Here is a 13,120-nt window from a genome sequence, read left to right as displayed (position 1 = left end):
AGTGTTTGGAAATACTTTTTTTATATACCGTTGAAAAGTTAAAGGTCAGAAATCGTTCTATCACAAATAAATGCTGTTCTTTTGAACTTTCTATTCATCAAAGAATGCTGAAAAAATGTATCATGGTTACCCAAAAAATATTAAGTATTATTATTTTTTTTTAGCAGAATCAGAAAGAGCTTTGTTTATCTTTGCAATTCTTATTTACTGTATTTTTGATCGAATAAATGCAGCCTTTGTGGGCATAGACCACTTCTTCCAAAAAAATAAAAAATGTTACAGACCTAATTTTTGCTGACCTTTTTTTTTTTTTTTTTTTTTAATGTAACTTTTATTTTTTTGAAAATCCAGAATATTTTACAGATCAAAGATACTTCTCATTAGATTATTACTTTTTTTGATAGATGCAAACCAGAAGATTATTTTTAACATCGGTCTCGTGTTACATTTTATAACACTTGTAAAATAGCCGATACACATACCTGTGACTACAAATCAGTCCAGATCTGTTTTCAAATATTTATAGTAGATTGAGTAAATGTTGTGCAAAATCTGAGTTTACTTAATTTTAGCAATTATTTGCAACCATTAAATTGTATTATATACATTGACCATTGGCCATCAAGGTCTCTAAATATTAGTATCACAATTGCCCATTAAAAAACGGTATTAGTCAGCTACAAATACAAAAAATCTCAACTAATCGACAGCCCTGAGATGAAGCATCATAGTTTTGATTTGCTATCAGCCTCCTTTGAGCAGACAGTTTAGTTCAGTTAACACCACACATTGTCCCATGAAATGCGAGGAGAGGAAGTGGGAGAGATATGCAGTTTAATGTGCACTCTAACACAACTCAATTTAATTATGTGTTAGAGGAAGGGAAATCTCTTGGATTTACTCCACAAGCCCCACAGCAGTCTGGCCCTTTTTTATGAGGAAGATAAATTTCTCATCTATTTGGCTTGTGTGCCTTAGTTCCTCAGATGAGGCTCAAGGTTGGAGGAAGAAGCACCTTTCCTCCGTTAGCGATTGGGAACATATGGTGCGGGGCGCAGCACAGGAAGGAAGTGTGGAAATTGCAGAGAATGAGAGTTTGGATTAATGCATCTGAACTGGGCATGGCCAGACAAATCCAGCACAACCGTGCTGCCCGGACCCCTTAACGGCCCCTCTGCTGGATGGAATGGAGGGGGAAGGGAGAGATAGGTAAAGGAACATTTAAACCCCTGCCTTTTTTTCAAAGGCACTGCATTATGAGCTGTAACACTCTTTATTGATAGGAATTTGAGGGGTGGAGTGAAGCGTGCTCAGCGGGCATGCTGGGCAAATGAGGTAGCCCAGCAACGACAGATAGAGTGGCTAACACACAACCCCCCCAAAAAAAAAAAATAATTAAATAATGTGTGTATATATATATATGTATATATATATATTTCATTCACACCAGAGGGCTCACAGCCCCTTTTAATATCTAGGATTCTTTAGACAAAAACGGATTAAGTGCTCCTGAAATATCTGGCTGGTGATCATTTTCCATAGCCTTTCTCTGTTTGGCAAGATCTCAGATATCGTGCGCTATCTGGGCTGAAGGGCATGCCAGAATAAGTGCTGGTTGTCGGCACTCGGCGTATGTGACTGGGAATATGCAAACTAATGTAGGCCACAAATGAGTCGGTCCAAATCGGTAATTGGCATTTTGGAGCAAATGAGTAACTGGGGTGTAATTTGCTTCATACGAGTCCCTTTGCTGCTTTCATCCAGCCTAGATCTTAAAGTGTGCAAGTGTTAAAAGGACACCACAGTATTGTAAGACATCAGGTTTAGTCTTTTATTAAAGGGATAGTTTACCCCAAAATGAATTATTCTGCTTAGGTGTTTACTCATCCTCATGTTGTCCCACACTCGTATGACTTTCTTGCTTCAGTAACCAATGACATCATTTTCATTATTGAGTGAGCTATTATTTTAAGTGTGACACTCTTGCTATTATGAAAAGTGTCTGAGTTATAGATGTTGCTTTAAAACCTGTGTTATATGGAGTGCCCCTGCTGAATCTCCATTGAAATCCTTTTTTACAATAATGAATGTATGTTTGCAGTCAGAATGTTAGTTGATTTAAATAAAAAAAACAGACTACAGAAAAATAATGGCAATAAAACATGTTTTTCCATTGAGTAGTCCTCGCAAACTGCATTTATAAAGCAACAGGGCCAGTAAAGTTTGATTCATAAGCAAATGAGCTGCTTCTTTGTAGTGAATAAAAAACATACAGCGTGACTTGCATACTCTGATTCATGAGCAAATGACTCTTTTGAGCTGGTCCTTTTTAGTCAATCTGAAAGACTCAAATGATAGTTTGAGAGGTCTAAGAAATCCCTCTCTAGAATAAACTCACTGAATCCTATAGAGCAGTTACTGTCTAACATTTAACATTTGAACTGAACTGTGATTTATCCTTTACTTTCAGCGATGTAGAAATGAATCACATCACCTCATTTAATCCGATTTGAAGAAACATTTCTTTTTTTTATCAATGCTGAAAACAGTTGGGCTTAATATTTTTGTGGAAATTTAAAAAAAAAATTTCAGGATCCTTGGATTAATAGAAACATCAAAAGAATAGCATTTCTTTGAAGAAATCTTTTTGGTCAGTTAAATGTGTCCTTGCTGATTAAATGTAGTCATTTCTTTAAAATAATCATACTGACCTCAAACTTTTGAACGTTAGTGTAATAAAACAGTTTATTAACAAAGAAAAACCAGTAAAACACTCATACATTTATATACTTCACTCATATATTAAGATTAGCAGTTTTTTAAAGTGGACATATTATATGAAGAGGTCAGAGAGGTCAGAAACCCCTCAGGGCATCTAGCTCAGAGACACGCCCCTTCAAATTTAAGGGTGGGGCTATTTTGAGAGTCAAATAGTCTCTCCTTTATGCGTATAACCAGATTGTTGAAAATCTCAAAACAGCTCCTTGTTTGCATGTAGGAAAACAAGGCCTGGTACTTTACAGCCCTTCTCCAGCTTTCACAATGTTTTGAATTTTAATTTCAAGCTGCCGTGACCCATTCTCATGTTGATCTCTCTATCTCCTCACAATCATTTAATCTCTATGCCATGAATGTGTCAGAAGTGTGTGTGTGAGATTTAGTGACACGTTGTTGTGTGCATAGGAGCTGTTGTGTTTGTGTGATTCTTCAGTGTCCTCTATGTGTGACAGACAGCGTGATGTGACTCGCTGCAGTTGGAATCGAGGAGGCCGGTTTAATGAAGACGCTTTTCCAGCCATGACAAAGTCCCTTGTCACTACCGCTGTGCTTCATAGTGCCTCTACACAACCAGAATTTCTCTTATGTTGTTAAACTGCAGTATATCCTAGAATGCAACAGTGTAGGTTTGGTTATTATATCCGCTGGTGAGGATGTTTTAAGATGACACAGATTCACATGTGCATAGATACACAGAAACTCCTAATTCTGCAAGATTTTTCACCAGTTTTTTTCAGGAACGCTGGGATTTGAAATACACAGACTGTGAGCAATCTGGCAGTTTTATTTGAGGAAAAATATTAAATTTAAAAACATACATAATAAATAAGATAATTCATTCATTTAATTTTTTATTTATTTTATTTTTACCTTACTCTGCTACCCTGTTTTTGCAATTTCAGTCAAATGAGTGTATATCTGAAAACATTTTTCTGTGGATAAATTGGATAAATAGGAAAATAGTTATTAGTTTTTCACAGTGTACATTGGATCTTATATATGAAATGTTTGAATGGGGATCCCTTGCACATGTGCACATGTGGGGTCCGTAAATGGCTGAAAACTGTTCCATTATAATTAGCGGTCTAGTTAGCTTCTTCCAAACCTGTCCCATAGAAACCCAGGTCATTTTCCCACACTTTGTAGGAGTTGCTCATGCCAGTAATCACATCATGGACATATTAATACATTACAGTTAATTTATTAAACATGGTACAAGATTACAGTTAATGAAATGCTCGGTTGTTTCCAAGTCTAGTTTGTTTGTTAGGTACTGTATGATGCAGTAAATACTGATTCAAGGTGGTTGTAGTTTGTCTGACAGTGGTTTCTCTTTTTCTAGTCAGTTTAGTTTGAATTACATTCCCAAATTTCAAATATAGCCTAAATGTTATTTATAGGCCTCGGTTGAATGGAATGATTGTATTCCACATTCTCCCTTTTGTTTTACTCCTAAATATTTAAAATATTTACATTTAAAGCAGCATAAAGTCAATTCTGTGCTGTATTCAGTTGGTGTAACCAGGTGCCAGATCTCTGATCCAGTCGTTGTCTAGCTGAATTTCCACAATACAAATCGGATGGTGGATATTTATCCCTTCCACTCACAGCCAAATCTAGACCCATGTGATTTTGCATAGCACGGTTTTGGAGTTGTATCAAGCTTTGAGGTTTTCTAATAGTTTTCTTTTCTTCCTAATCATTTTCAAGCCTCCTCCTTTAGCTGTGGCACCCATCGGTCAGTCTTATAATGTTATTTCAGATGAGTAAGTGTAGTTCTGTTGTATGGCATCAGTCTCTCTAATGAGAGCTGAGCGGTCATCTTTCTCTCTCTCTCTCCACAGTCCTGGGATTTCATCGTCCCTCTTGATGAGGCCAGAGAGGGAAGCGGTACCTCTCCAGCAGCCTGTTCTCACATCATTTATCCGCTCTGCTCTTCTTCCCCACGGCTCTGTATTGATCGCAGCTTCGCCGTTGAACCCCAATACAGCGGCCGTCTGGCCTGTGAGGGAAATGTTTGGTTTCCGTGGCAATTTGGCAAGAAACAAATTCCTCCGAACGACTCAGACCTTGTGCTTTGTGATGTCACGTCTGGGGCACTTGTTTTCGCAGCAGTGGCAGGCAACGGTCAATTGAAGTAATGAATGCGTTTATTTTTTTCGGCCACCGCATTGGCAGAGCACATAAGTGAGCCACTTGCTTCAGGAACAATTGGTACATTGCCCTTGTCTCTGCCCCCCTCACCGTGCGTCTGTTGTGGAGGGGTGTGGACACCTGTTCGACAATTAAACTCCAGAAGAGAGTCAGACTGTGCCAAGAGAAATATTTGCCTCTTAGTCAAGGTTGCATGTGTGCTGCATTTGATTTGATGGCCGATCAGTTCAGTTCACTGTTAGGTGTGTTCATGAGTTGGTCAAGATTTGCATGTTGTTCGCTATGTTTAGTGCATCTTTGTGGATGCTGTTGATATGAAGGACATACAGGCATCTTAACATGACATTCAATAATTATTTACATGTGGGTTAATGACATGAGGTTATTTTTTGTCTGCATCTGCTAGTTTCTGAAATGCATTTTTTTTCTATTGTAGTTTTTGGCAGAATAAAATCAAATGTGTGACACAGTTCTTGGGGAAAAAGTATACTGTAAAAATAATACAAATATTATAGGAGTACGTTTTATAAGAAAACACTATTTCAGTCTTTCGACTTTACAATTTCACATTTAATTCAATGTGTGACTTGCCATTTGTTTTCTAGCAATTTCTGAGAGAAAATCATTTCTGCATCATTTTTTTTTTCATTGTAGTTTGGCATAATGTTCTATTGTTATTTTTTATCATTAATACTTATTTGTTATAGAACCATTTATATATATATATATATATATATATATATATATATATATATATATATATATATATATATATATATATATATATATATATATATATATATAATATGTGTGTGTGTGTGTGTGTGTGTGTGTGTGTGTGTGTGTGTGTAGGAGAGAATGTATTTTACATGTCTGTTCATGCTCATTTCAAATTATATATATATATAGGGTTTTAAAATCCCTGCACGTGTCTGTATAACTTTAGCCTACTGGAAATACCAGCACTCCTCTTCCCAACTGTATAGCCACTGTGACTTTTTGCCCCAATGCAAAACCGCTCAGTCGGCTAGTCTTTTTGTTATTAATGCCGCCATGCATTACTGAAGGTTTTCGTCATGCTTTTTTTCCTCATTAAAGCTGACACGCAGGACAAAGACACCCTTAAAATCCCCAGTAATTCCATGAAAGCAAATTAGAGAAAAAGTCTTGATTAGTCTGGAAATGCAGAAGTAAAACAATGTTAAAGAAGAATCTCTCATGGTTGCCAGACGCTAAAACAGGAAAGACAAAGATTTGCTCACAAGGCAGAGCCTGTGCCAAGTTAAATCCATATTTAAATCCTTCTCTGGACGGGAGCTGCATGTAAATGAATGCTCTTTGGCATCGTGCTCGAGCGCAGAATCCACAGCAGTTAGGTTGGGAAGCCTATGCGTGCATAATTTGCATTTATTTTGGAGCTAATTTTCATAATTAAGCATAAAAAATTACGCCTCAGAAATAATTATAAAGATGAGCTATATGATACATGTATAGCTGCCGATGCTGGGGGAAAGCGAGCTGAGGGTCTATCAAAGGCATGCTTGGAGTTTGATTATACTTGTGCAATTAGAGCATACCCTGCTAAAAAATCCAGATGAAACTGGATCTGATGGTGGCTTCCAGAAGATTCTACCATCAAAAAAGTAGTTGTTTAGTGAACGTAAATAAGTTAAGGAAAACTATTCCGCACAATTAGTTTAAATCAATAAAACAAAACTAAAACAAGTTAATTTAAACAAATAATGTTTTGTTAAACCAGCTTAAAGGTACACTATGTAACTTTTGGCACTATAGCGTTAATAAACAGAGTTGCATGCATCTCGTGGAAGAAGCTTAGTCACACAGGTAGGCCACTCCACAGCTGTTGTTGTCTTGCCAGTCAGATTATCAACACTTATTATAGGCATATTATAGTGATTCAGGAAAAAAAGATGGATTCATGATGTACTCTCTGATTATATAGATTTTGTCCACTTTGAACAAAAAAGTAGTGCAACTTTAATAGATTTAAGTTCTTGCACTGTAAAAAAAAAAAGTTGAGCCAACTTAAAATTTTAAGGCAACAAACTTCAGCAGATTTTTGAGTTTTCTCAACTTGTTGTTTTAAGTTTATACAACAAAAATTTGAGAATCTCCACAAAAACAAGTTGAGCAAACTCAAAAATCTGCTGAAGCTGGTAAAAAATGTTTTTTTAAGTTCGCTCAACTTTTTTATTTTTTACAGTGTGTGTTCGATAATAGTGATAGATTATTATTATTATATGTAACATCAGATGAGAGAATCAGAAGAGACTGGCGTCAGTTCTGGCATTAGTACAGTTATTGCTCTTTGACACATCAGTCTCAAAACAATTCACAATTCAAAAACATCCATCATAATTGAACATTAAACAATAACAATAACAAATCTCTCTTTTTTACTGAAAAACATATAACATTATCTGCTGCCCAGTTTATGTCAACAAAAGTGATTTATATAGACCCCCCCCCCCCCAAAAGAATAGAGTTAATGTACATTTTTACAAATTATGTAATATTTCTAATCATTAAATTAATTTGTAGTGCTTCAGCGCATTTTAAAACATGCAACAGCAATTTTTGTGTGTCTGTGTCTGTGTCTAATTTGACTGTTTTGACCTGCTAGGCAATTTTGGTCAAGCTGGTAAAAAGGACAGTTCACCCCAAAATTAATATTCTGTCATTCACTTGCCCTCCTGTCTTTCCAAATATGTATTATTTTTTTTGCTTTTGTGAAACACAATTTGATTTGGAATTTGTCCATTCAATTAAAATCAATGAGTGCCAGTATTATTTTTTATCCCATTGATTTTCATCATATGGACAAAGTGTTTTTATTATTTGTAATAAACAGTGTTGGGCAGTAACTAGTTACTAGTAATTTAGTTACTGTAATAATATAACTTTTTGCAGTAACTAGTAGTGTAAATAATTACTAATAAGATTTCAGTAATAATATTACAGTTACCATCCATAAAACAGCTTAGTTACCCCGCTGATTTAAAATCCAACAATCTAATAATTCCTAGATTTATTTTCATAATTTTCACGACTCGCACATGCATGTGATGTCCCCAGTGCAGCAGGCAAGCTTGGAATATGGAAAAGCTTACATTCAGCAGATACAAATATTGCATTATATTGATTTTGTCAGGAAAAAGATGATCTGAACACTGTTGTGTATTACTTTACTGGCATTACATCCCACCCACATCCCTCTGATCAGCATGTGGTACATTATATTACTATAAATAAAAAATATTTTTGGAAAATTAAACCGTTTCTTACAAACTCATTTGATTTGATAAAATACATAATGAAATATAATCGTATATGGGTAACAGATAAATTACAATTAGCTTCAAGCTACACATGACAATTAATGAGATGAATACAACACTTCTACTTGAATGTCACTATCAATCACTATTGAGTGTTTGCAATGACGTTTGACTGCGAGCTAATGTGGATTTTGGTCAAATGATGAGGCAGAAATGTGTTATTAGTAACATTCTAGAAGAAATGTATCTGGAAGATAAAAAAATGATCTGGGGCGTGAAGAAAAAGTAATGTAACTAATAGTGTAACTAATTACTGTTTCCAGAAAGTAATAAGTAAAGTAACGATATTACTTTTGAAAGGAGTAACTAGTAATGAGTAATATATTACATTCTTTGAGTAACTAGCCCAACACTGGTAATAAATAAATGTTGTTAGAAGTTTCATTTTGGGTAAACTATCCCTTTAAAGCCTGTTAGACAATCCATCTCAACAATCCAGCTACCATAAGATAACTTGTCAAACTGAAATATGTATAACTTGTTTTTTTTTCTCCAGGACAGAAGGGTTTAGTTTGATTAATCAGCAAGTCATTTTTGTCACTAATGTCATGCTCAGTAGATAGCGGACACATTTTTACATGTTTGTGGAAAATTGGCCTTCAGGAAGTTGTACTGTATGTTCAGCGAGAGGACGGGGATTGTGAATCAGTGAGTGTATTGGTGGTGTGAGCTGCTGTGAATTGACTGCTGGCTCTGCAGCAGTAATGTTTCACACTAGGCGAGTGGGAAGAGTGTATGTTTTATAAACCTCTCACACATGGATTGTATGGCAGAGTACTGGTATAAAAGTGATGAATGGCCGTTAAGAGAAGCTATAGAGGCAGGTGAAGCTCTGCACCGCTAGACTGGCTCAAGTAAAAGAGCAGTTGTAAATTAGCCGTTCGGGAAATGGCAAGTTTTTTCAATCACTGACCTTGACGTAGAACATCTCATGACATCGGTCCTCAGTGATTTGGCAGATGGTTAAATTGAGCAGCTGACTCATAACAAACTAAACCACAGAAAGGAGGAGGCTGTTTCTCTCTCGCTCTCTCTCTCTCTCTCTTTCTCACACACACACACACACACACACATACACTTTCTGTTTTTCTGTATGAAACCTGTCAGAGTTAGCTTGTCATACCCAGTGCTAAAGATGATTTGCTTTTCTTTAAATTTATATTAGACGTGCTGATTTGATCATTTTTGCAGGAATAAAACTGATGGATAGTGTTGTAAATATATACAAAATTCCTCAATGGTCCTCAGAGAGGAACTTCCCTATGAGGTCATTTCCTCTGTTGCAAATACTAAACACATGTCTCCCCTTTTACACATTCCAGCTCCGACACTGAATGAGTTACACCACCCAGCCCCATATCTAACCTTATAATCTAATGTTTGCTTTTTACCCATTTATTTATTCTTTTTTTCAACACTTGTATCAACACTTATTGTAATTTACAAAATGTAGCCTATATAATGAGAGAGTGCATCATGAATCCATCTTATGAAACCAAATATTAGTTTTTACCCCTGAATCACTATAATATGCATAGAATAAATGTTGATATAAGTGTTGTGCTCTGATTATAAGTTTTAACATGTGCACAAAAAATTTCAATATCGTGTCAGTAATATTTTCCTTCATATTACCAAATATTATCCAGAAACATTCTATTTTAGTGAAGTACAGTCCTAATTTTTTATGGGTTGTGTTAAAGAAAAAACCCAGTCTGAGTTTAAAGGCCCCTTTGCTGACTGACCTGCTCTGCCACATCCGACCACACACAGACACACACACACACACACACACACACACACACACACACATACTAATTATGTGTGTTAGACCTTGTGTTGGGGAAAAAGAGGAACTTGCTCTTGCTGTCTTGCCTTTTTTAACTTGAAGCTATTTATGTGCCTGTTTTAATCATGTGAGGGTAGGTGTTTTTATAAGATATATTGGATGGATGGATGGATAGAAAGAGAAAGAAGGAAGGAAGGATGGATGTATAGAAAGGAAGAAGAAAGAATGGAGGTTTTCTCTCTCTCTCTCTATATATATATAAAATATGATATATATATATATATATATATATATATATATATAAGAAAGATGGTGGAAGGATGGAAAAGGAAAAAGATGGATGAAAGAGATAAGGAAGGAAGGATATAAAAAGGAAGAAATGGAAAAGACATTGAGTGCAAAGAAGATTTATGGATGATGAATAGGAAATAAGAAAGATGGTTGAAAGAAAGGGAAAGAAAAAGGATGGATGAGTGAAAAGAAAGATGGATGGATAGAAAAAAGAAGGAAGGAAGGATGGATGATAAAAATAAGCAAGGATTGATATGAAAAGATGTATGGATGAGTGGAAAGAAAGAAGGAAGCATGAATAGATGGGTGGAAAGAAGGATGTGTAGATGGATGGATAGATAGATAGATAGATAGATAGATAGATAGATAGATAGATAGATAGATAGATAGATAGATAGATAGATAGATAGATAGATAGATAGATAGATAGATAGATAGATAGATAGATAGATAGATAGATAGATAGATAGATAGATGGGAAAATGGGGGGTATTGTAAGAATGATGGATGTATAAAAATAAAGATGAATGGATGGAAAGAAATAAAGGATAGGAAAATAAAACAAGGGATGATGGCAAATATGATGGATAGAAGGAAAGAAAAGAAAGATGAAGATTGAAAAAATGATAGATGGATGAAAAGAAAGATTTGGGGGGGAAAATGGATATAATAAGGATAAATGGGTTAAAAAGGGTGTGGATGTGTTAGATTGATAGATCAGTAAACAGCAATCAAACTTCTCTTTCTCTCTCTGTAAATAGATTGCTCTCTGTATGCAAATGTTCAGCTGATAGTGATTTGAGTTTATATCACACTCAGCCATGCAGTACAAGGATCACTTACAGTTTTGCATATTGTCAACATCATTATGAAAATAACACCACATTTATTTGATATGCTTTTTTGAGACCCTCTGCTCAGCGTTTGTGTAAAGACCACCGTCATTTTTCCCTGATTGTTTACTCACGTTTGATCTGTGTTACATGTTATAATGGGCTGAAATCAGATAAGAAAGAATTGTTGAAATGACAAACATGGATTATCAATAGCGTGGAGAGATATTGATGTTTTCTTCCTCTGCAATTTCGAGGCTCATACATGAGACTGAAGAACGGAATGTTGTTACCTGCACAACAATATTGTCTCAAACAGCCTGAAGAAGCCAGCAATCATATATCTTTACCCAACAGCCTCAGCGGAATGTAATTTTCAAAGCCAGATATTGTTTTTGTTCATCACGTACCAGATGTTGAATCATGTCAATTGCGTCAACTTTACGTTTTTATTTATTTATTCGTCTCTGTGTTTTCTGTGGCTGTCTGTTGGAACCGAGAGGCTTTGTAAAATATGAGGTTTATCAAACTTTCAGCGCTCAGCTATTTTGACGAGCTTCGGTAATACATCACTGACAACTCTGAGCGGCCCGGCTGCACCGGCACAAGAGCGTCAGCGCGGGAAAGGGAGCGATGCATTTTTGAAAGTGATTTATGCGAAGCAAAATAAATGACGCGGCGTGGCCAGCTTGTAAAGTGCAGCCTTTGAATGGAAGTGTAGCGGATTAACAGCTCTGCTGCACTCTTTCTTTACTCCTGCCAAGAGAGCCGTGCTGGACATGACCACTCGCCATGAGCTCAACATTTCCACTCCTCACGTGTCCTGTAGTGTCGGCCATTGGCCCTGGAAAGCGGTTTCAGAAGTCAGGCTGAGAACGATGATGGGAAACGCTGACCCCTCCCTCCTTTTCGTTTTAGAAAATACATTCATTTGAATTGTCAGTCGGTGAATGCGCAAGTAAATAATATATGAGATCATTTTGTTCCACTGAAACACAGCAGAATACAGGAGAACGCTGCGCTGGGACCATTTAGACTTCCACCAGGTTCATTGTTCTCTAGTATTTTATGATCAACATGATTCATTAGATTTAAACTGTTGCAAACTGTATCATAAATACAGTCATCAGTAGTGCATCATGCATACTGCAGTCTCAGTTTATTTTTTAGTAATTGCTGTGCTTCATCTTAAGTCTATTTATTTCAGTTAATTTCTCATTTTCATAGTTTTACAAAAATTATTGTGTTTCAAGTTTTTCTTCTAAAATGTATACTTTATTTAATTTTTAAGTTTTAGTTTTAATGATAAAATGCTGCAATAGATGTGATTCTGTTTGCATCGTTGCTTAATTGCAGTAGTGTTCTTTTACCTTCATATTTTACACTATTAAATAGTTAGCATTTTTTATTTGGAGTGCAAATAAAATCATTTTTAGGTATGTTTTTCTTTCTAAAAATAACCTAATCTATTACATTTCTCTTCGCTGCTTTATTAACTTTAGTGACGAAGGAGACCCCCTCCTCTCTTTCCCAGTATATACATTTCCAACTATATGTAATTCTGCTCACAGACATATGGATCAGGAGACTTTATTGATTTAGTTCAGTTTATTGCGTTATTTTAGTTTTAATGATAAAATGCTGCAATAGATGTGATTCTGTTTGCATCGTTGCTTAATTGCAGTAGTGTTCTTTTACCTTCTTTTGATTATAAAATATTTTACACTATTAAATAGTTAGCATTTTTTATTTGGAGTGCAAATAAAATCATTTTTAGGTATGTTTTTCTTTCTAAAAATAACCTAATCTATTACATTTCTCTTCGCTGCTTTATTAACTTTAGTGACGAAGGAGACCCCCTCCTCTCTTTCCCAGTATATACATTTCCAACTATATGTAATTCTGCTCACAGACAT

At 35.7% G+C, this 13,120-nt stretch overlaps 1 protein-coding gene across 8 annotated transcripts in view; it reads left to right on the top strand.

Annotated features, from left to right (window-relative positions):
- Positions 1-13,120, top strand: part of tcf12 (transcription factor 12) — a 110,889-nt gene that overhangs the window by 13,713 nt on the left and 84,056 nt on the right. The window contains exon 1 of one of the 8 annotated variants that reach the window (XM_058780955.1): positions 10,410-12,250. The exons of the other annotated variants lie outside the window; for them this stretch is intronic. The gene's annotated coding sequence lies outside the window, so the exon portion shown is untranslated. Of the gene's footprint in view, positions 1-10,409; positions 12,251-13,120 lie in introns of those variants that run through there. 8 annotated transcript variants of the gene reach the window in all.

This window comes from Onychostoma macrolepis, chromosome 07 (assembly GCF_012432095.1).
Source record: "Onychostoma macrolepis isolate SWU-2019 chromosome 07, ASM1243209v1, whole genome shotgun sequence".
NCBI lineage: Eukaryota > Metazoa > Chordata > Actinopteri > Cypriniformes > Cyprinidae > Onychostoma > Onychostoma macrolepis.
The sequence above is the reverse complement of the archived record's forward strand: the minus strand, read 5'-3'. Positions and strand labels throughout refer to the sequence as shown.